The 20,360-nt window shown below is 43.9% G+C and overlaps 1 pseudogene across 1 annotated transcript; it reads left to right on the plus strand.

Moving 5' to 3' along the window:
* Positions 1 to 827: 827 nt before the first annotated feature.
* Positions 828 to 19,766, plus strand: LOC146702355 (uncharacterized; annotated as a pseudogene). Its single transcript, XR_014922299.1, has 3 exons — positions 828 to 1,113; positions 6,599 to 6,705; positions 18,583 to 19,766. The product of XR_014922299.1 is annotated as an uncharacterized LOC146702355 (transcript).
* Positions 19,767 to 20,360: the final 594 nt, after the last annotated feature.

Here is a 20,360-nt window from a genome sequence, read left to right on the forward strand (position 1 = left end):
ACACACCTACACCCACAAACAAGAAAAACAAAGAAAAAACAAGGGACAGCAACACCAAATATACACATGTCCATAAACTATTCAAGAACCCCGGGTACCCAGACGCAGGTAAAGTGTATTTATTAAGCGCTTTTCATAGACAAGCGGTCACAAAGCGCTGCACAGGATTCTTATCATTCTTATTTTCTGGTTTGTTTGTTTCTTCCCCTTCTCATCCAGTCTGTCTCTGTGTGCTGTGATTAGTGTCCTTATGTTTGTTTACCTCCTACCTCCTTAGTCATGTCTTTGTATCTGTCTTGTGTCCAAATCTTTTTAAAGTGATGCTACATCAATGTGCTCACAGACATTTACCTTACACTATGTTCGAGTTACAGTGCATCATCTGTGAAATATAACAGAGATTACAACCTTCAGCCTTCAGTGAGCTTATGGTGAGCCTACAACGTTATTCGTTAACAACAAAGCAAACGAAGCATGGCTTGACAAGTCTAGAAGATAGTTCAAATTAAATGATTAATTCTAATCTATGTCTCAAAACCATGCAAACCAATGAGTAGTGGAAGAGGTGTAGCTAATGAAGTGGCCAGTCTGAGGGATCTCCCTCCTCCTCGCTGAGTTTCTTTTGCTGCTCTCCTTCGTGTCTTTATAAACTGGTGGTGTTGCCACAGTATTCCTACACGCATTACTGCTTTTATTTACCGATGTGCAATATCTGCACATGCTGCTCCTCTTTCTCACTGTCTGCAGCCCAAATGTGTTTTCTCAGGGCATCTGAGTCACGTGATCGCACAGTAACGAATCAAAGCAAATCAGGAAGAAGGGGGCGGAGCAAAGAGTGTGTGCAGAAGAGGAGTCGAGCAGAGAGAGCTGCTTTTTCATGAAACGGGAGTGAAGTAGTGAACTTAGAGGAGAGAAACGAACTAAAGTATCGATCATAAACCACTACCAGCGTCCTGATCGATATCTGCATCGATCTGCCCACCCTTGTCTCCTGGATCGTAGCTGAGATCAGCGTGAACCACGTGGGTCTCTGCTCCCTGATCTGTTTCCTGTGTTTGGAAAGAGTTGCAGCTTCATCGCGGAGTTTCTCTCGGTTTGTGGGCTCATCTAAAGGTAAGCACCGAGCTAACTTTACTGTGAGTTCAGTTCATGTTGAGTTTAGCTCCTGAATGAGGTCTTCTGCTGCTCTCCTCGGTGTCTGTTCACAGTTTATTGTGAACACGTTGAGAGAAGCGTGAGAGAGTGTTTGGAGAAAAACACCAACTAATCATTAGCTCAGCATGCTGGGAGAAGTTGGAGCAGAAAAGGCTTTTCATTGTCCCTGCAGCTGTTTTTCTGCAGCTTCATTTCTATTTAAGTGATAACAGGAAGGTGTGTGTGTGTGTGTGTGTGTGTGTGTGTGTGTGTGTGTGTGTGTGTGTGTGTGTGTGTGTGTGTGTGTCCATGCTGCCCAGTCTCTTTTACTGTGTTTAAATTGCAGCTGCTAGAACACGGCTGTTCAACATCTATTCATTCAGTCACGTTTATTTCACATCTACAGACACGCATTTAGAATAGCCTTTATTGTCATTGTACAGAGTACAACGAAATTGGAGTGCCACTCCCTTGGTGCAAGTTTCAATAATAAATATAAATGTAAAATATAAAAGTACAAAAAAACAATCGTAGGTACTCAAACAATAGTATGTACAATATATACAGGATAGCAGCATTAATATAATGACAGTGACGGTATGGAATAGGTTCAATTGTTTTTGTGCTTATTTACTACGGTGATAGCTCTGGGAAAGAAGCTATCCCTGAATCTGTTTGTCCTGGTTTTATGTGACCTGTACCGTCGGCCTGACGGTAATAGTTCAAACAGTTGGTTGCTGGGGTGAGAGTAGTCCTTGATGATATTGCCAGCTCTGCTGAGGTACCGAGAGTTTGCAGTGACCTCCAGGCTGGGCAGAGAGCAGCCAGTGATCTTCTGGGCTGTGTTGATGACCCTCTGCAGTACTTTCCTGTCTGCAGCTGAGCACCCTGCATACCATGATGTTATGCCGTACGTTAGGTTCAAGGTTCAAAGTTCTTTATTTGTCACATGCATAGTTATACAAGTATAACACACAGTGAAATGTAGCCTGACACGCTCCTCGACATGTGCAAAAATTGGGGGGGGGGGTGTAGAGGAAGAACATTTTATATACATATATACATATATATATATATATATATATATATAGTATATACACTGGGTGAATGTGCAGTAGTAGCAGCAAGCAGGTGAATTCTGTACATTAATATGAATAGACATCTAACTATTTTACAGGATAGACAATGTAAACATATTTAAAATTAAAGGAATTGAAATGTACATTGTGCCTTGGTTTAGTGTCTGGAAGAGAGTCCTGTCTCAGTCAATTATAGATGATGTGAGAGGGCGGGTGTGTGTGTTTAGGGCACGGATGGCTTGGGGATAGAAGCTCCTCTTGAGTCTCTCTGTCCTTGCCCGGAAGATGCGGAACCTTCTACCAGATTGCAGAAGTTGGAACAGTTTGTTGCCTGGATGTGACGGGTCCATCAGTATCTGCGCTGCTCTAGTCCGGCATCTCCTGGTGTAGGTGTCCTGAAGCGGGGGGAGAGCAATCCTGCAGCAGCGTTCTGCTGTACAGATCACTCTCTGGAGAGCTTTTTGGTCCTTCACACAGCTGTTCCCAAACCACGATGTCATGTTCTGTGTGAGGATGCTCTCCACAGCGCCTGTATAGAAAATCCTGAGGATCTTTGGAGAGACCCTGAACTTCCTCAGTTGTCGTAGGTGATACAGGCGCTGCCTAGCCTTTTTGGTCTGGACCTGAATGTGGGCAGCCCATGTCAGGTCTGAGGAGATGTGGACACCAAGATACTTGAAGGACTGCACCCTCTCCACTGGAGCTCCATTGATGATGATGGGCTTGTAGTCTCTGTGCTGACCCCTTCTGAAGTCCACCACCACCTCCTTGGTCTTGCTGACGTTCAGCTGGAGGTGGTTGTCCTGGCACCACGATGCAAGATTCTTCACTTCATCCATGTAGGCCGCCTCATCGTTGTTGGAGATGGCACCCAACACCACTGTGTCGTCAGCAAACTTCACAATGGTGTTGGAGCCATGGGTGGCCACACAGTCTGAAGTGTAGAGGGAGTAGAGCAGTGGTGAGAGGACACATCCCTGAGGTGCTCCTGTGTTGATGGTGATGCTGTTGGAGAAGCACCTGCCCACCCTCACCACCTGAGTTCTGCCAGTGAGGAAGTCCAACACCCATGCACACAGACGGCTGTTAAGTCCCAGATCCCTCAGCTTTGTGAACAGTCTGCAGGGCACTATTGTGTTAAACGCTGAACTGTAATCAACAAACAGCATTCGCACATAGTTACCCTGTTTCTTGTCCACGTGGCTGAGAGTGGTGTGTAGGACGTGGGCGATGGCATCCTCTGTGGATCTGTTGGATCTGTAGGCGAACTGCAGCGGATCTGTGGTGTCTGGGATGGAGGAGGAGATGATGTTCTTCAGCAGCCTCTCAAACACCTTCATTACTACCGAGGTCAGTGCAACTGGCCGGTAATCATTCAGGGATGAGGGTTTGCTGTTCTTGGGCACAGGGATGATGGTGGATCTTTTGAAGCATGTGGGGACCACAGACTTCGCCAGGGACTCGTTGAAGATGTAAGTGAACACACCTGCTAGCTGGTCAGCACAGCAGCGCAGCAGGCGGCCGGTGATGCCGTCTGGCCCCGCCGCTTTCCTTGTGTTCACTCTCCTCAGTGCCGCTCGGACGTCATGCTCCGCGATGCTGGTCACCGGTCTCTCGCTGATGACGTCACTGTCCTCGGTAGTCAGGCGGTAGATAGCATTAGCCGCCTGGCTAACCTCAAAACGGGCGTAGAACTGATTCAGCTCGTTGGTGAATGCAGAGTCAGCGTTGATCAGCGCAGTGTCCCTGGCTTTGTAGTCCGTAATGGTGCGTAGTCCGTGCCACATACTCCGTGTGTCGCCCTGGTGGAAGTGGGACTCCACACGTTCCCGGTACCGCCGTTTAGCATCTCTCACCGCGCGCCGCACGCCGTATGAGGCCGCTTTGTAGGCGCTCATATCGCCAGTGGCGAGACCCGCGTTGTAGGAGGCGGTCCTGGCGTTTACTGCAGTGCGGATCGATCTGTCCATCCACGGTTTCTGGTTTGGGAATGAGGTGACTCTCGCAGTGGGGATAATCTCCTCCGCTAGCATATTGACGAAGCATACTGCTACTTCCGTAAACTCGTTGATGTCGACTGCGCATGCTCTGAACATGTCCCAGTCGACGTCGTTGAGTGCGTCCTGTAGCGTAGCTTCTGATTGGGCAGTCCACCGTTTTACCTCCCTCGTGGTTACTTCTTCCCTCCGTATGCTTTGTTTATACTGGGGGATGAGGAAGATGGCGTTGTGGTCAGACTTCCCAAAAGCCGGGTGTGAGACAGCTTTGTAGCCCTGCTTGTATGGCGTGTAGCAGTGATCCAAAATCCGATCCCCTCTCATTGGACACGAGACATGCTGGTAAAAGTTTGGCATGACTTGTCTGAGGTTCGCTTTGTTAAAGTCTCCTGCTACAATAAGGGCTGCGCCCGGGTCCTTGTTTTGAAGCGAGCTCAGCACATCATGTAATTCGGACAAAGCCATACCTGTGTCCGCTTGGGGTGGGATGTAGACCGCCGTGGCGATGACCGAGGTGAAGTCACGGGGCAGATAGAAAGGGCGGCACTTAATGCTCAGGATATAGCATGTTCTGACTGAGAGATTTCTGAAAAAATTCAAACGTACAGCTCTGCTATCACTTCCAACATAAATGAAGACAGGAAACTAAACAGCAGTGACGTTTGTAGGGTTACTGAAGTTGGGCTAGCTGGTATATAATGATGTGCTATGTGATCGCTAGCGACACAGCTATGTTAGCATAACATAAACAGTGAAGCTGGAGGACGAACACTAACACTTTTCCACTTATAAAAGTTAACGTTAAGGTTCCTCGTGGTTAGAGACAAATGCAATCGCATGGCAGGATGCTGTAAACGGACCAAACTTCAGTCAGGAGAACAACTGAGATAATCCATCCACAATACGAGGTTAGTCATTAATATACTGCAACAACATGGGAATAGAGCAGCTGCCAGAGAATTCAACCTTAATGAATCAATGGTACAGAAGTGGAGGAAGCAAGAAGAATGAGTTTAATAAAGTTTGATTTATCTGACTGCTTTGTTTCGCTTAATGTGCCTTATAATCCCGTGCACCTTATGGTCTGGAAAATACGTACTGCACACTGTAGTTTAATGTTGCAAAGCACCTCTTTTTAACTTCAGTGGATATTATACATGGTTATGCTCAGGATATGTCAGCCCATTTCTACTGGAAATACCTTTTGGTTAAACTGTCAGCAAGGAATTTGCATTTGCACTGTTACATTTTTATAAAGCTTTAATGTACATAAAAACCAGCTTCTTGTTTAAGTGAAAATAAATGGAAGGTTGTCTTTTTGTGCTAGTAATGTTTTTGAGTTGTATTTTGTCTCGCATCAATTATATCGTCAGTTATATCGTTATCGCAAATTTTCAAATATATATCGTGATAAATATTTTTGGCCATATCGCCCTGCTCTAGTCCCAGTCCGGTTGTTCAGTCTGACGTCACTAGCCGTGTCTGGGTCTAAACTCCGCTGCAGGTCCATATATCAAACGATCACTATGGCATTACTGAGAGTTGAAAAACTGTCTAAAGTCTTTCATCTTTAATAAAATGATCAGCGTTCTGCTCTACCAGGTGTAACAATTGAGTTTAACATCCAGGCATCCATGAAAACGAAATTTATGACATTTAACGGAGTTAGAAGTTAGCAGGGAGTTGCTCGCTAGCTTCTATCTAAATACAATATAGCATGTCCTGACTGCGGGGTTTTGGAAACAAATTCAAACGTACAGCTCTGTTATCACTTCCAACATAAATGAAGACAGAAAACTAAACAGCAGTGACGTTTGTAGGGTTACTGAAGTTTGGCTAGCTGGTATATAATGATGTGCTACGTGACCGCTAGCGACACAGCTATGTTAGCATAATACAAACAAACTTTTTTTCCACTCAATAAAAGTTAACGTGAGGATTCTCGGTGGTCAGGAACAAATGTAATCGCATGGCAGGATGCTGTAAAAGGACCAAACTTCAGCCAGGAGAACAACTGAGATAATCCATCCACAATACGAGGTTTGTCATTCCTATACTGCTGCATGGGCTGGGCTGTAGTTACATCCTAAGGTTTTAAAAACTGAGCTTCAATAAATGATTAGCGGCAATAAAAGCCGAGGGAGGTCAACAGTGATCACTGACTTTTTAGGAGCTTTTTGAGATTAAATAGAAGAAAATACAAAACATTAAACATGTTAACAACACAAAAGCCATATTAAACGCAGACTACTTTAGGCCCGGAAGTAGGATTCGTCACGTCATCACTTAACAATCTGATTAAGAGACCGCACGCTTGAAGTACGTGCACTACGCACGGTGCGTACTATCTTTCACTGTGATGTTACAAAGATCTGTTTTGTGTCCCAGCTGATCAGCAAGAGGAGGAGAGTCCGACGGAGCACCAGACGAACATTTTCAACCATTTGGGCTCAGCTCAGCTGCTACAGTGGACAAAAATGTCATCAACACAAAAGGTGAAGAATCTATCACTTTTATTGAAACTATGTGCACTTCATCAGCTGATGCTTGTTTGTCAAGATTGAAGAAGTTTATTGTCATTTTGTATGGTGTTACCCAGGCTGAAACAATATACCGTTTCTCACCAGCATATACAGTGCAATAATCAATACAATTAGAAAAAAAAAGATTAAAAAGCTAGTAATAAATCGCAACAATAAATGAGTAAATAACATAAAATCTAAATTAAAAAACAAACTCAAGTCCAAATGGTCACACTCATACACGTACCAGGAGTCCTTTCACAGAAGGGGATAACTAAATAATGTAGTGTGTGTATCTGGGGAGTATATTGTATGCTGTGTGTGTGTGTCGAACTCCAGGACTCGAGTGCTGGAGTCCTGCGGGTTTTAGACGTGTCCTAGATCCAACATGTCACAAAATGGCTGTGTGTAGGCAGGAGAGGACCCAAATGCAAAACTCACCAAGACTGAGGATAAAAAGCACAGCCTTATTGCTGAAAACAAGGGAAAATGATATAAAACTAAACTGGGAAAACTAATAAATCATACATGAAAACACAGAGTGACTCACACAGCTATGAGGGAGGACGCAACACTGAAAACAGGAAGACTGAGGACTTAAATACACACGAGGTGATCAGGAGAAGTGACATTAAATGGGGAAACAGCTGAAACAAATGAACATAATGATGTCACAGGGGAAGTGTAAAACTAAACACAATGAACACGGGAACACAGTGATGGGTTTGTCTGGCACAGACCCACCGCCGGAACGAGACAATTCTACTACATCAGCAAAAGCAAGACGCAAGTCACCAGAGCTCCTTGTGTGCTCTCGTGCACGAGGGAGAGAACTGTGATGAGCGCCGTTCCTTCTGCTTGAACCCCAGTCGCTCAGTTAGCTCCCCTGTAGCACTGCTCTTTATTGTGGTTACATGAACATGCATAGGTTCATTAACATATGACGTCTTACACAGGTATGCATGTGAACGAAGAGTGGCGTCTGTGTCAAGATGTGACCCCTGTGAACGACTCCCAAAAGCTGGTGCCAGTAGTCCAGCGGTCCACCTAAACAAAGGGCTCTTATACTTAAACAGATACAGAGTAGGTGTCCTTCCATAGTATAAATCAGTAAGAGAAGGTACGACGAATCGATTATATAACTCTAAGCACATATGAGTATATATTTCTAAGCATAAATGACAATCCAACAATATAAACCTAACACACAGGACCTCTTCAAGATAAAACCGGCAACATAATGAAACATGACTACATTAACTTAATGGCAAAAGACATGCAGACATGAAACGCATAAAGGATAAGGGAGACTTAACAGTGGTTAAAAACACAAGGAGAAACTAATAAACAAATGAACTTAGTTAAACTAATAAACTTAAACATACCATAAACCATAAACATCAAAATAAACTTGAACTTAAAACGCTGGGTCAAAAAACCCAGGATCGTGACACAACACAGCTGATTTAAAGGCTAAATTACCTCCTCAACATGTCTTGAAGTTCTCCAGAGGCCTGGTAATGAACTAATCATTTGAGTCAGGTGTGTTGACCCAGGGTGAGATCTAAAACCTGCAGGACTCCGGCCCTCAAGGCCTGGAGCTCAACACCCCTGGCGTTAGCAGCTAGCCTCGCATTAGCTCCTCCACGCTTACCCTGCTTCCACATCCTATCACACCGCTTTCTGTGTTTCCTCTTGGGTGTTACTCCAGGCGTATTTATGGATTTTCTCCAGCTTGCTTGGCATAGGAGCCCAAGCTCACCCAACACAGTGAGGAGATATTTCTTTTAGCACGAGATATGGTTATGAGCTTTCGAAGATAATCGCATTTGTAAAAGACACTGCTGCTCATACACACACTTCTCTTTCACACAGTTTATATTGGCACTACATGGTCTTTGTTAGCGTCAGGCTTATTGTTAAGTATTCATCTTCAATTTCTGTACACTTATTCATACATGCAGAACAAATGAATCATTTGTCCATTAAAAAGTATGTGATATGTCAGTCATCATTTTTATTATGGCTATAAGTACACGTCTCACCTTTTCATAGTGCATTTACACTCTTTTAACTAGAGAACATTGATTTCCAGTGTGATTCAGTTCATACTGGTTTGGAAAGGCTGTACCAGTGGCTGTCCAAGTTGCAAGTTTTTTGCTTCACTTGAGGTATTTCAAAAATGGTATTTTCCTGGGTGTTGGAATTTTTTATTTTTTTTATTTTTTTTTTTTTTATTCTACTATCGTGATAAGCCTGCTGTAATCAGCACACTCCAGCGTCACTCATTTTCTCCGGATTGTAGCTACTGGCAATTGCCCTTCTGTTGGTCCATGGGATAAGAAACTCGAAGAAGATCTGATTTTATAACAAACACCACAGATTATTGCTCTGTATTGTATTTCCTTGGACTCCAGTTTTGGCACAAACAAACTTCACATTGCAAATATAACACATCTCAGGGACCACCTTCTTTCATCGGGGTATCCATTTCATCAGCGCTTGACTGTTTTAATGTATTCTGGATGTCCAAATAAGGCTTTGAAATAACTTTTTAGGTTAATGTAATAATCATAAATTAGAAATCTGGAGAGCAGAAAATCCATGTGGGATGGCAGTCTCAGCTGTACTAACAAATATTGCCACACTAACATGCTTAAACTACTTTTGGCTGTTCCCTGATTCAGCGGTCACCACACATTTATTTGTGCAGTTTTGTCTACGGCCTTTTTATGGCTTTATTTTGAAAATCGCACAGCTCTCAGCTGTGCAATTTTATATGGTTAACTGCTCATTCCAGTGAGCAAACCAGTGCTCAAAGGCAGTTTTTATTTTTAATGCTGAATGCTCTTCTATCTATATATGTACTGTAAGAGCTGAACTCTTCCACAGCATGCATTTTTTTTATTTCTCATTGATATTTGGCCGTATTGGGGCCCGATGAATGTAAAAACATAGAATTGCCAGATTTTTTTTTTTTTTTTAACCTGATTTTTGTTTCTAAGAAAAATTAGGATATTCATTTAAAATGTCGATAGAACAGCAGCAGTATAATGTCCTCGTAAGTGGATATCAGGCCCTTGTAGAGCAAAATTGAGTATTTTGGTCTAAATAACCCAAAATGTGATGCCCACATATGTGGATGCCAGGTCCTAGGAGGCCAAGCGCTTGTTTTTTGCGTGAAGGGGGCACACAAGTTATCTGCCGAGCAGCAGTGAACAATACAGGAAAATGATCGGAGATGCACAACTCAGATATTTCCATTATGCACACATCCAGCCCGTGGGAAAGCACCAAGTCCAGTGTGTGACCTTTTTCATGCGTGGGACCGGTAACTCACTGGGTCAAGTTAAAAGAGTCAATAATATTTAAAAAGTCCTTGACCATAAGTTTGGAGTCACAGCAGACATGGATGTTTAAATCACCAAAGATTAAAAAAACTGTCAAATTTAAGAACAATTCCAGCAATAAAATCTGAAAACTCTTTGATAAAATCCTTATTAAACTTGGGAGGACGGTGTATGAGGCCACACAACAATGGGACAGCAGAGTTCAGGTGCAACTCAAACAGCTGCAGTTCAAAACTAGAAAATGAATCGTGCTGTAATGTTTGATGGCAGTGAAGTCGAGCGTTGAACACGGTGGCTAAAGATTATGCAATGCTTTGATTGTGTGGATCCTGTTTCTCTTTATTCTTTATCTTTTCCTCAAGTTGCTTCCGTACGTTTTTCGGCGCTTAACTACTCCCTCAGTTTTCAGCCGATTTTCTCAGTTCAAATCTTAAAAAATTCTGCTCTTTCTGCTAATTCCAGCTATGACTTTTGGTGCTCATAACTTCTATACTTTTTGAGATATTGATTTTTCTTTTCAATATTTTTTGCCTATTTCTGCACATTATCAGTGGCCTCACTGATTTTCCTTGCCGGGTTGACCTGTGTTTTAGCTCAGTGAGATGAGCATCCGTTCTCGGACTGGGAGGCCCGGGTTCAAATCCCGCTTATGACACCATTTTTTCAGTTAACACTTATTAACTTTTTTTTAACTCTTTTCAACACAAATTTCAGCTTTTTCACCCCTTTTCAGCACATTTTTCAGTTTTTTTCACCACTTTTCAGCAGAAATATCAGCTTTTTCAACTGTTTTCAGCAAAAACCTCTTTTCAGCAGAATTTTGCTCATTGAACTCTTTTCAGAAGAAATTCTGCTGATTGAACTCTTTTCAGCAAAATATTCAGAGTTTTCACCTCTTTTCTGCCCAAATTCTGCTTATTCACCTCTTCTGTAAAATTTTCAACCTTTCCACCTCTTATCAGCACAATTCTCAGCAGCTTCTATGTCATCTCTTGTGTTGGAGTGTCCTCTTGTGGCGCCTTTTGGGTAGTGCCTTATCAGCACAATACTCAGCCTCTTCTGCTCATTTCAGGACAATTGTCAGTCTCTCCACCTCTTCTTTGTGAGAAAGAGTGTGGCGCAGTGAGATATGTACCTGCCTTGAGTACCAGAAGGGCCAGGTTCGAATCCTGCTCAGGGCAAAAATTCATTTTTTTTTTTCAACCTTTTCAGCTTTTTTCACCAGACATCTTCAGCGTTAAGGCATCCACACAGCATTTTCGCAGGAAATGCAAATTTTTCTAGTTCTTTATCTTTTCTTCATCTTCAAGTTGCTTCCGTACGTTTTTTGGCGCTTAACTACTCCCTCAGTTTTCAGCCGATTTTCTCAGTTCAAATCTTAAAAAATTCTGCTCTTTCTGCTAATTCCAGCTATGACTTTTGGTGCTCATAACTTCTATACTTTTTGAGATATTGATTTTTCTTTTCAATATTTTTTGCCTATTTCTGCACATTATCAGTGGCCTCACTGATTTTCCTTGCCGGGTTGAGCTGTGTTTTAGCTCAGTGAGATGAGCATCTGTTCTCGGACTGGGAGGCCCGGGTTCAAATCCCGCTTATGGCAACATTTCTTTCAGTTAACACTTAAACTTTTTTTTAACTCTTTCCAACACAAATTTCAGCTTTTTCACCCCTTTTCAGCACATTTTTCAGTTTTTTCACCACTTTTCAGCACAATTACCAGCTTTTTCAGCTGTTTTCATCAAAAACCTATTTTCAGCAGAATTCTGCTCATTCAACTCTTTTCAGCAGAAATTTTGCTAATTGAACTCTTTTCAGCAGAATTTCTGCTTATTCACCTCTTCTGTAAAATTTTCAGCCTTTCCACCTCTTATCAGCACAATTCTCAGCAGCTTCTATGTCATCTCTTGTGTTGGAGTGCCCTCTTGTGGCGCCTTTTGGGTAGTGCCTTAGTAAACGTGAACCAAGCAAAAACCTCTTTTCAGCAGAATTCTGCTGATTCACCTCTTTTCTGCAAAGTCTTCAGCCTTTCCACCTCTTATCAGCACAATACTCAGCCTCTTCTGCTCATTTCAGCACAATTGTCAGTCTCTCCACCTCTTCTTTGTGAGAAAGAGTGTGGCGCAGTGAGATATGTACCTGCCTTGAGTACCAGAAGGGCCAGGTTCGAATCCTGCTCAGGGCAACATTTTTTTGTTTTTGTTTTTCAACCTTTTCAGCTTTTTTCAGCAGACATCTTCAGCGTTAAGGCATCCACACAGCATTTTCGCAGGAAATGCAAATTTTTCTAGTTTCTTTTCTTTTTCTTTCTTTCTTTTTTTTTTTTTTTTTTTTTTTTTTTTTTTTTCTTCCTTTCCCGTTTGGCTCTTTTGCATCAGAATTATTGTCTAAAGGCAAAGAAAGATGCCCAACGGATTTACTTTACCAAATTGACCATCCCAGCCTTGCCATAATGGTCTATTTTATTCACCTTTTATTGTTTATTTTATTTTATTTTCACTTGTTAAATACGGGACAGGCTTGACTGGGGAAAAGAAAGGAGAGAAAGAAATGGAAAGAAAAACAGCGGGGAAGAGGGACGGGGATAAAGGGCAAAAAACAAAACCCAACAAAATAAGTAGACAGAAAATACGTATACCAATCACCTGGATCACCTGTTGAGAAAGAAAAAAGAGAAAACAAGCAGAAGAAAAAAAAAAGCAACATAATAAAGAACATCATGATGATCTATGGGAATATAACAGTAAATACTAAATATTAAACATTATTGTGCAGCACGTAAGATCGACAGCGCACAGTGTGCTTTGAGGTAGGAGCCAAAAAGGGTGTCGTTTGTGTGTGTGAGCACCCGTGTGTACACCTGTGAGCATGAACGCGCTTGTTTTTAAAAGGTTCCTTCATGTAATGATCTGCCACTATCCCAGAAAGAGCTGGGGAGAGCCCCAGATGAGGGGTCACTCAGCAGCTGGGGAGCAGAAGCCAGGGGGGGTTGCAGTGACGCGCCCGTGAGCTCCGCCAGCAGCCAGCTGTGCCAGAGTGACCGAGCCCCAGGCCAAGAGGCCGAGGGCACCTCACCCACGAAGTGGCCTGAGTGAGACCCTCACCCACGAAGTGGCCTGAGTGAGACCCTCACCCACGAAGTGGCCTGAGTGAGACCCTCACCCACGAAGTGGCCTGAGTGAGCCCCAGGCTCCAGTCCCCGACAAGCAGCCACCAAGGAGTGAGCCGGTGTGTACCTGGACGCACATCCCCAGACACAAAGAACCACCAACGCACCGATGTCAAGATCCTATATGTATGTGATATGAGAGTGTGAGTAATGTGGATATCTAAGTTGTGGGATGAAATTTAGGCACCGACAGCTAGAAGGGAGCAGAGGGGGGGATGCCTCCCCTGCACCCTGGTGACACACCTTTACCCTAAGGCCCTGCATGTGTGGGTGATTGTGGTGGAGCGGGAAGAGGGAGGCAGTTGGAGATGGGGAGGGAAGGAAGGGAGGGGCACGTGACCCCTCCCTGGGCCCAGCTGACCCCAGTAGGCACCCCCATACTCTGCCCAGGCCCATCCGGACCTGGGCCCAGTTCAGCAGCGCCGCCTGGCCCCACAGAGCCTGGGACAGCCCACCCGACCCCACTACAGAAAACTGCACCCACCCTGTCATCCACTCATCTTCCAGACTACACAAGACAATAGACACCCAGGCTGAGAACTTCCTCCACCTCTCCTATATCTCCCCCTCCTGCAGAGTTAGTTCCTGAAGAGAGGAGACCTCCTGCAAGCTGTAACAACCTCCCCCACCAGTTGAAGAGCCCCCCAGGTGGCTCGATGCACTGGCGACACCCTACGCCAGGGCTGTACCCCCAGACACCCACCCACCCCAGCAACACACAAACCGGGACCCAAGCCCCCAAGGCCCAGCCAGGGCCCCAGCCCAGAGACAGAGCACCCCCAGGACCCACCCAGGGGCAGCCAGGCTACCAGGTCAGTAACCCATGTCCGTCAGCACAGACCCTCCCCCCTATGCTCCTGGGGAATCCCCCGACGCCCCAAGTAGGGCTGTTCGATATAACGATTTATATCGGATGACAATATAAAAACTTCTATCGTTTCATTTTACGCTATCGTTTTTTTTGTGGTGTCGCAAAATAAACTGTTTACGGCAATATTTTTTCATTATTTTGATGGTCACTGTAGTGGCTATGTTAATTTCTTAAAGTTCTCTCTTTCTCTTATATTTAATATAACCACACTACAGACAGACAAGCGCTTGTTTTTATGCCTTGTGGTTAGCAACAGCGATGGTAAAACCACCGCGTGTCCGCTTGTTTATTTTCCACATAAACCTTTCACAATAAAGCTCAAGATCCTCTCGAGACTTTTCAAAATAAACAGAATCACGTGAAAGATGCAGAGTATTTATGGATGAGAAGCAAGAAAGAGCCGTCAGGTGCTAAAAAATAAACCTTAGACTCAAACGTTAGAACAGGCTTTCCCCCGCAGCATGTTGTATAATAAATACTCAGAAAGAAAACGGCGGCTGTTACAACCTATGTCTAAAAATGTATTGTTTCATGCATCAGTTAAAACACTCGACTCCAGGTAGGCAACGCCCAGCTGGAAAAACTTCATGCAAGTCGAGCTGCCCGAGATTCACAGAATTTACAGAAAATATCACATTTTTGTGATTTATATCGTTATTGGACGATAGATGTCTTAATATCGGGATATGAGATTTTTGGTCATATCGCACAGCCCTAGCCCCAAGCCCGTCCCTACCCCCAAACCAATCACAACAGCGAAGGTGGGACCAAACTATGACACCCCCCCCCCTCCCCACTAGGTGATGGAGCTGATCAAAGGTTTCTAAGGTTATGTTTCTGGGAGGAACCTAAGTCACCCAGTCGCCGTTTAATATCAGGTATTGCACTAATGCAATAATCAAAGTTTCTGTTTTGGCCGGGTTTACCGTATTTTCGCAACTATAAGGCGCACATAAAAGCCTTAGATTTTCTTTAAAAAGTGCGGCGCGCCCTATAGTGCAGTGCGCCCTGTGTGTTGTAAGGAGGACGTAGTAGAGAACACCTTGAGAACGCTAAAGGGTGAAGTGTGGGCGCTGATCGTATATACCGGACAATCGCACATACCTGTATAAAAGAACAGGTATGTGCATTATGTGGAACATCGTTGTTTTAACAACCCTGAAAATGGCAAAGAGACACGCCTATGAAGCACAGTTTAAACTGAAGGCCATCAGCTACGCGGAGGAACATGGAAATCGAGCAGCCACGAGAGAATTTAAGATGAATGAATCAATGGTTTGCAAGTGGAGGAAGCTGGAAAACAAGCTCCGGCAGGTCAAGAAAATGCAGCTGAGTTTCCGCGGACATAAGGCGAGGTGGCCCGAGTTGGAGGAAAGACTTGAGCGGTGGATCATCGAGCAAAGAACGAGCGGGAGAAGCGTTTCGACGGTCACCATTCGGCTAAAAGCAGTTTCACTAGCTGAAGAGATGAACATTGAACATTTCCAAGGAGGTCCGTCTTGGTGCTTTCGTTTCATGAAACGGTGCCATTTTTCCATCCGGACCAGGACTATGGTAGCGCAGCAACTTCCAGCGGATTATAATGAAAAGCTGGCCATCTTCCGCTCCTACTGCAGCAAACACATCAGCGACAAAAACATCCAGCCCAGCCACATCACAAACATGGACGAGGTGCCGCTCACTTTTGATATCCCGGTGAGTCACACTGTGGAGAAGAAGGGGACCAGCACGGTAGCGATACACACAACGGGGCACGAAAAGTCTTCTTTCACTGTTGTGCTTGGCTGCCATGCTAATGGACAGAAACTGCCGCCTATGGTGATTTTTAAGAGAAAGACTTTGCCTAAAGAGAAGTTTCATTACATGAAGGAACCTTTTAAAAAAACAAGCGCGTCCATGCTCACAGGTGTACACGCGGGTGATCACACCCACAAACTACACCCTTTTTGGCTCCTACCTCAAAGCACACTGTGTTCTGTTGATCTTATGTGCTGCACAATAATGTTTAACATTTAGTATTTACTGTCATATTCCCATATATCATTGTGATGTTGTTTATTCTATTACTCTTGTTCTCTTCTGCTTGCTTTCTTTTTTCTTTCTCAGCAGGTGATCCAGGTGATTGATATATGCATTTTTTTTTTCTCTGCCCGTTCTGTTGGTTTTTGTCTTTTGCCCTTCTCCCCCGTCCCTCTTCTCAGCTGTTTCTCTTTCCCTCTTTCTTTCTCCCCTTCTTTCCCCCAGTCAAGTCTGTCCCGTATTCAGTAAGTGAAAATAAAATAAACAATAAAAGGTGAATCAAATAGACCATTACGGCAAGGCTGGGATGGTCAGTTTGGTAAAGTAAATCCGTTGGGCATCTTTCTTTGCCTTTAGACAACAATTCTGATGGCAAAAGAACCAAACGGGACAGGCCAAAAAAAAAGAGAAAAAAAAAAAGAAAAAAAAAAAAAGAGAAGTTTCCAGCAGGAATCATCATTAAGGCAAATGAAAAGGGCTGGATGGATGAGGAAATGATGAAAGAGTGGCTGAGGGAGGTGTATGTAAGGAGACCAGGTGGTTTTTTCCACGCATCACCATCGCTGTTGATCTGTGACTCTATGCGTGCCCATCTCACAGCCGATGTGAAAAAACTAGTGAAACAAAGGAACTGTGAGCTTGCTGTCATTCCGGGAGGCCTGACAAAGGAACTCCAACCGCTGGACATCGGTGTGAACCGGCCGTTCAAAGTAAGGCTGCGAGCGGCGTGGGAGCAATGGATGACCGATGGGGACCACAGTTTCACTAAGAGTGGAAGGCAGCGCCGGGCGAGTTACGCCACAATTTGCGAATGGATTGTAGATGCTTGGGCTAACATGTCTGCTGGCACTGTTGTTCGAGCTTTCGCAAAAGCCGGCATCATTTCCAAGGAGCCGCACGGCACGGAAAGTGACTCTGACAGTGAAGAAAGTGAACTTGGCATGTTTGATGGAGATTTAGCGCAGCTGTTCAATTCAGACACAGAGGATGAGGACTTCGATGGGTTTGATTGATGACAATTACCGGTAATAAAAATGTGAGTACCAAACTCAGTTTTGCTCCCGCTTCATTTTTAGATACGCATACTTGTATGTTTGTATGCTGATGATGATGACAATTACCGGTAATAAAAATGTGAGTACCAAACTCAGTTTTGCTCCCGCTTCATTTTTAAATACGCATACTTGTATGTTTGTATGCTGATGATGATGACAATTACCGGTAATAAAAATGTGAGTACCAAACTCAGTTTTGCTCCTGCTTTATTTTTAAATATGCACACTTGTATGCTTGTGTGTTGTTGTTGATGACGATTACCGGTAATAGAAATGTGAGTAAGGTAAATGTGAGTAAGGTCCTCAACCTTTTTTGCGCCACGGACCGGTTTATGCCCGACAATATTTTTCACGGACCGGCCTTTAAGATGTCACGGATAAATACAACAAAATAAAACTAGTACCGGTACCGAAAAAAGAACATTTATTCATAACACACGTGAAAAGACCCAGGAAAACCGAGTTAACGATAAAAACTAACAAAATAACGCTGAAAACCGATAAAAACCCTGAAAACCATACATTTTACACCTGAGCCTCAACTCTCGCGGCCCGGTACCAAACGACTCACAGACCGGTACCAGTCCGAAGTCCGGGGGTTGGGGACCGCTGGTGTAGCAGATTCTTAGCTGGTGTGAAGTTAATACAGCCACGGAGTGATGACGGGGTCGCGGTAAAGCTGTCCATCCACATAGAGCCGGTCCACAGCGATGGCAGCGCGGGAGCCCTTCTGGATGAAGCCACGTCAGATTGTGAAGAGGACCCTGCGTCGTTACAGGATCTCTTTTGGGAACTGCCGATGCTTTGATTTCTAAAAGTAGCTGGTGATTGTACACATGTAGACCAAGGGCGTTTTGGGCTAACATAGAAAAGGATAAAGCTAGTAAAAGCCAAAGCAAAGCTAGCAGAGTTTACTGACGCAATGTCAACAGACGTGTCACCGTGCATACTGCTGCTGCCGTCTTGCCCCCAAAATTAGCGCCCCCCCTTTCACCCTTCGCACCAACTGACCAGTGGAGAATAACACCAACAGGGGCAGTAAACTGAGCTAACTAGGAGCAGCTAGCTAGCCCAACTCAGCAGAGGTTTTCCCAGAGAGATGAAGAGCGTAAGAACTGAGGGATGATTGTGATGACAGGGGTGTATATTTGCATGTCGGGCTGTGCACACGTCATCACAGATCGTCTGCCTTAAAGGCGTGAATAAAGGTTTCCTCAGCCAGGCGTGATATCCCATACCCCGTGTGTTGTACCGAGTGTATTGACTGAAAAGAAACTACTTCAACCTTTGGTTTAAAACTAGTGTTAATGGAAGAAGTTTGAAGGTTGAGTTTGTTCCACGACTGCATTTCACTCACTGCCTCTGTTTGTATCTCTGTCACTCCAGGACCAAAATGGAGCGAGACGTCAGCGCTCTCAGGAGGCCGACAAACCTCACAGAAGAAAGGAACAGAAAAAATACAGCTGTGATGAGTGTGGGAAGGATTTTACTAAGGCTGGAAGCTTAAAAATACACCAACTGATCCACAGTGAAGTTAAACCATACAGCTGTGATGAGTGTGGAAAGGATTTTACTTATGCTGGAAGCTTGAAAAGACACCAACTCATCCACAGTGGAGTTAAAGCATACAGCTGTGATGAGTGTGGAAAGTCATTTACCCTGGCTGAACACCTAAAATCACACAAACCTGTTCACAGTGGAGTTAAAGCGTACAGCTGTGACTTGTGTGGACAGTCTTTTACCCATCCTGGAAGCTTAAAAGCACACCAACTCATACACAGTGGAGTTAAACCGTACAGCTGTGACTTGTGTGGACAGTCTTTTACCCAGGCTGCACACTTAAAAAGACACCAACTCATACACAGTGGAGTTAAACCGTACAGCTGTGACTTGTGTGGACAGTCTTTTACCCGGGCTGGAAACTTAAAAAGACACCAAGTCATACACAGTGGAGTTAAACCATACAGCTGTGGTTTTTGTGGACAGTGTTTTACCCATCCTGGAAACTTAAAAGCACACCAACTCATCCACAGTGGAGTTCAAGCGTACAGCTGTGACTTGTGTGGACAGTCTTTTACCCGGGCTGGAAACTTAAAAAGACACCAATTCATACACAGTGGAGTTAAACCGTACAGCTGTGACTTGTGTGGACAGTCTTTTACCCGGGCTGGAAACTTAAAAGCACACCAACTTGTCCACAGTGGAGTTAAAGCATACAGCTCTGATCAGTCTGATAAAGCTTTTACTCATAGTAGCAGCCTACAGAATCATCAGGTTACCCACTCTGGATTCAAGGCGTACAGCTGTCACATTTGTGGAAAAACCTTCCGCTGGCCAGGCAACCGAAATATTCACCTACGCATTCACACCAAAATTGATGTTTGCTGCTGTGATCAGTGTGGCAAAATTTGTGTGACATACAAAAACTTAGAGCAGCACATGTTTTCCCACACTGAGGAGAGACCTTATAAATGTGACCTGTGTGAGAAGACTTTTAAATCTCCACATTACCTCAAATCACATCAAAAGATTCACAGCAGAAAGAAACTCTAAAAGTGCAGTTACTGTGAGGTATGTATTTTTCTTTTTACAGTTATTTCGAAGTATTATGTGAATGAAATTTAATTTCAAAGCTTATATGAGACATGAAAACTTCACATACAGAATATTGAGTAACATCTGACACAAATTTCCTGAAACTTTCCTGATATTGCAAAAACGTAACATTTTAAAAGCTTCTCTCATTTCTAACATTCACACTCCAATGGATGCAATGGATATGCAGAGTAGAGCATCCAGGGGTTTAAACCACCAATCTTCCCATTAAGTAGATTACCTACAAATTAAGAGTTATTGCAGCCCAGTAAGCTGACTGTTATAATGTAAAAATTAAAATGTGGAAGTTGGCAGAGCTGCTCTTTATTTCAGGCGACGTTCAGGATAGAAATGTTGAAGGAATTCCCTGACTTACACGGTCATTGTGTCTTTGTTTAGAAGCAGAGCAACACAGATGGATCCCTGTCGTCACTGTGGTGGTGGGAAAGTGTTTCGCTGTGATCTTTGTGGAAAAACTTAGTCATTTAAAGAGCCTAAAAATACGTCAACGCAGACACACTGGAGACGAAATGAATTACTGCAAAGAATGTGGGAGAGGCTTCCCCACA

The sequence above is a fragment of the Copadichromis virginalis genome, linkage group LG9 (genome assembly GCF_057382275.1).
Source record: "Copadichromis virginalis isolate Kocher_CV1m ecotype Utaka linkage group LG9, C_Virginalis_male_GT1.1, whole genome shotgun sequence".
In the NCBI taxonomy this organism is placed as follows: Eukaryota; Metazoa; Chordata; class Actinopteri; order Cichliformes; family Cichlidae; genus Copadichromis; species Copadichromis virginalis.